Source organism: Trichechus manatus, unplaced genomic scaffold (assembly GCF_000243295.1).
Source record: "Trichechus manatus latirostris isolate Lorelei unplaced genomic scaffold, TriManLat1.0 scaffold00026, whole genome shotgun sequence".
Lineage (NCBI taxonomy): Eukaryota > Metazoa > Chordata > Mammalia > Sirenia > Trichechidae > Trichechus > Trichechus manatus.
In genome coordinates this window covers 6,032,448-6,036,996 of record NW_004443962.1, presented here as the reverse complement: position 1 = coordinate 6,036,996, position 4,549 = coordinate 6,032,448, and positions in this window count along the sequence as shown.

Genomic DNA, 4,549 nt, shown 5'->3' with positions numbered 1-4,549 from the left:
AGTTAGAGGGTTGACGTGTTGTGGGGTTGTTAACCAATGTCATAAAACAACGTGTACTTCTGTTTCATGAGAAACTATTTGTTCTGTAAACCTTCGCCTGAAGTACAATAAAATAAACAAATAAATAAATAAAAAGTAGGAAAAACCAAATAAAAACAAAACAAGACAACCCCAAAACAAAACAGTTGCCATTGAGTCGACCTCAACTCATGGCAACCCCATGTGTATCTGAGTACAACTGTGCTCCAAAGGGTTTTCAGTGGCCGATTTTTGTTTTGAATTGTGCTTTAGGTGAAAGGCTACAGCTCAAGTTAATTTCTCATACGAAAATTTATACACATTGTTATGTGACACTAGTTGCAATCCCTACAATGTGACAACACACTCCCCCTTTCCACCCTGGGTTTCCCGTGTCCATCCAACCAGTTCCTGTCCCTTCCTGCCTTCTCATTCTGCCTCCGGACAGGAACCGCCCATTTGGTCTCGTGTATCTGCTTGAACTAAGAATCACACTCTTCACGAGTATTTTTTTATGTTTTATAGTCCAGTCTAATCTTTGTCTGAAGAGTGGGCTTTGGGAATGGTTTTAGTTCTGGGTTAACAGAGCGTCTGGGGGCCATGGCTTCCAGGGTTCCTCCAGTCTCAGTCAGACCATTAAGTCTGGTCCTTTTATGTGAATTTGAGTTCTGCTCCACACTTTTCTCCTGCTCTGTCAGGGACTCTCTGTTGTGTTCCCTGTCAGGGCTGTTGTTGGTGGTAGCCGGCCACCGACTAGTTCTTCTGGTCTCCGGCTGATGGAGTCTCTGGTTTATGTGGCCCTTTTGTCTCTCAGGCTAATATTTTCCTTGTATCTTTGGTGTTCTTCATTCTCATTTGCTCCAAGTGGGTTGGGACCAATTGATGGGTCTTAGATGGCCGCTTGCAAGCTTTTAAGATCCCAGGTGATCAGTGGCTGATTTTTTGGAAGTGATGGCCCAGGCCTTTCTTCCGAATCTTCAACCCTTTGATTAGCAGCTGAGCACGTTAACTGTTTGCACCCCCATGGACTCCTAAAAAGTGGGAAATCTCCTTAAACCACACAGTTATACAGGTGTATTGTTGAGAGCCTAATCTAAGTGAGTAAATGAGGCGGTGATGGGGGGAACTGGAAGCTGAAAAGTTGTAAGCAACTAGCAGTGAGGTGATTGCTGAAGAAAAGAAAACAAGGGTGTTGTCTTCAAGGGCTTTTGAAGGTCACAATTCCATCGAAAGTGACTCAGTCACCCACTGAGAATGGCTGAAGACCAGAAGAAAAGGTAATTAAGTATTAAGAGGAAAAGATGATTAATTACTATCATTACTAACATTTATTGAGTGGTATTGTGGGTTGCGCAAAGACATGTAAAGAGATAAGAAGCAAATCTGCACCCAAGGCAAAAAATGTAGCTGTGAAAACAATTTATACTCAAAGGGCAAATAACAAGGATGCAAATGTTAAAAACAAGCAAAAATAAAGGCAAGCCAGGGTCCGTGATGTGCCAAATACCTAAATCTGAGAAGATAAGTAGGGCTTTCGTGTACTTAAAAAAATACAAACCTGTTGCTATTTGGTAGACTCTGACTTATGGTGACCCCAGATGTTACAGAGCAGAACTGCTGCATAGGGTTTTCTTGGTTGTGCTCTTTATGGAAGCAGATTGCTAGGCTTTTTTCCGAGGTGCTGCTGGGTGGGTTGGAATCACCAACCTTTAGGTTATTAGTTGAGTGGTTTTCTAATTTCTTTGTACAAATTATATGCCTATTTTGATTCTAGCTAATCTTTATGTTTGTCTGTTTTCTTAGTAAAGCAATTTTTTAAAATGTAAAAGTACAATTGAATGTAAACACATTCTCCTCTCAAAGTCCGTCACAGCAACAAGAGGGAACCATTGCTGCTTGGCCTAGAAAGCCAAAGACAAAACATATGCTTCTTACCATAGTTACAGACCAGGAATCTAGGAGAAAAAAAAAATAAGGCTTTGTAAAACCAAACCTACAAGATGATGGCAAGTGGGGGAAGAGCTGCATTTAGTACTTTGTTCCTCAATCTGTCAACGCAGTAAAAGAAGATCCAAAACCATTTGCTCTTCCTGGGGTCCTATCTGTGGCCCAAGGAGCTCTAGTGGCTCAGTGGTTAAGCACTCGGTTGCTATCCGAAAGGTCAGCGGTTGGAACCCACCAGCTGCTCCAAGGAAGAAAGATGTGGCAGTCTGCGTCTGTAAAGATTACAGCCTTGGAAACCCTGTGGGGCAGTTCTACTCTGTCCTATAGGGTCACTATGAGTCGGAATCGAATTGATAGTAAAGGGTTTATTTTTTTTCAGTTTGTTTCAGTGGCCCAGATGGTAGACATGGGTTTCTTAGGGTAAAAACCCATTGCTGTCAAGTTGATTCCAACCCATAGCGACCCTATAGGGCAGAGTAGAACTCCCCATAGGGTTTCCAAGGAGCACCTGGTGGATTCAAACTGCCAACTTTTTGGTTAACAGCTGTAGCTCTTAACCACTGTGCCACCAGGGTTTCCTTTCTTAGGGAAGTGCTTCTCAAACATTTTTTACTACACTCCATGGTAAAACATTCATTTTACTTTGCAAATCAGTACACACATATGTACGTAAGACTGTACGTGTGTGTTCATACGAAACTGAAATAAAGTTTCATGAAATAATACCCTTGCTATATGCAATGCAGAGCCCTGGTGGCACAGTGGTTAAGAGCTTGGCTGTTAACCAAAAGGTTGGCAGTTCGAATCCACCAGCTTCTCCTTGGAAACCGTATGGAACCGACTCAGCAGCAACGGGTTTGGATATGCAATGCACTCCGAAATTTTCTATTCTATCGAATTTTTAAAAATGCCCATTTCAACTCAATAAACTGATTTCCCAGTGGCCCATGACCTGCTTGCAAACCACAGACCTTGGCCATCTCCTTTCTCAGAGCACAAGTCTTTTTAACAAACAGGATAAACGACTTGCTCCAGGTTAAATTTCAACTCCCAAGGTTTCTCCCTGTTACTTTGCCCTCTGTTTCGACTTTCGACCACCCTGCATTTCAGCAAATATTGATTGAGGTTTTATGAGTTGGGAGGCAGAGTTAGAAAACATAGATGAATAAAGTCTTTTCGAATGCTTTCGTATAATGACAGCCACTTTGGTCAGTGATGACAGAACTCTCTGCTTGTCACACAGTAGGTCACATAGCAATCCCTACAGAAACCACTCTCATCTACATTCAGCTGTGACCACAGCTCCTGTTTGATATCCATTTTCTTCACCTTGGAATCCTAAGCCTAGAGTAATCACTTCAGGACCCGAATCATATAATAAAAATGTGGAACTTTGCAATATTGGAACAGATGCATTCCAGACAATGGTTGGTGAGCTGACAAGCTCATATATTTGAGGTTGGTGCAATTTTCCATTTTATTTTGCATTTCTTTCTTTTTTTTATTTTCCTTAAAAATGTACTTGGAAACCTTATGTTTCCTGTCCCCATACTGCTGACTAAATTATTTTTTTGTTTCCTCAGTGCTAAAAGGAAGCTCACACAAGGAGAACGTGGAACAGGAGAAGTATCCAGTTAATATGGAGGAATTTGCCCCCACTTTACAGCAAATGGCAAAGGTTACTTAGTATGATGGGGTGAATGTGTTTTGCATGTGGCAAGGACATGAATTTTGGGGGGCCAAAGGGTGGAATGTTATGGATTGAATTGTGTCCCCCAAAAATATTTGTTGTAAATCCTAACTTCTATGCCTGTGATTAGAATCCCATTTGGGCATGCATCGTCTTTGGTATGTTAATGAGACAGGATTAGTGTAGGATGTGTTTTAACTCAATCTCTTGAAATATAAAAGAGATTAAACAAGCAAGTGAAAGAAACAGAGATGGGTGGAAGAGAGATGTCAAGCCACATGAAGATCATCCACGAGCAGAAGCTCATAAGAGACAAGGACCTTCCTCCAGAGCTGACAGAGAAAGAAAGCCTTCCCCTAGAGCCACCTTGAATTTGGACTCCTAGCCTCTTAAACCGTGAGAAAATAAATTTCTGTTTGTTAAAGCCACCTACTTGTGGTATTTCTGTTATAGCAGCACTAGGTAACTAAGACACTTAGGGCAAGGAGAATAATTACAAGGATATTTATGCCAACTGGCAAAGTGGTCTAAGTTGGAGTACTGAGCAGGACATAAAACTCTATCTAGTCCCATCTAGGCAAAATAGAACTAGCTTCATAATCAAATTTCAAGTTTGGAAGGAACTTTAACTCACGTACTATACCTGGCCTATCATAGGTGTTCAATAAATGTAGTATGTTGAACAAAATCCCTCTATTCATTCTACCAAGTGGCTATCTAGCATCTCCTTTACCTCTCCAATGAGAATAAATCTACCATTTCTCAAAGCAAAGAGCCTTGGACAGCTCGGACTGTTAGAAAGTTTTTACCTGCACTGAGCTGAATTCTTTCTCCCTCCACTTTCTATAAATTGACTATGAAGACTACTCTCACATCCATGAGTATCTTCTCTTCTTC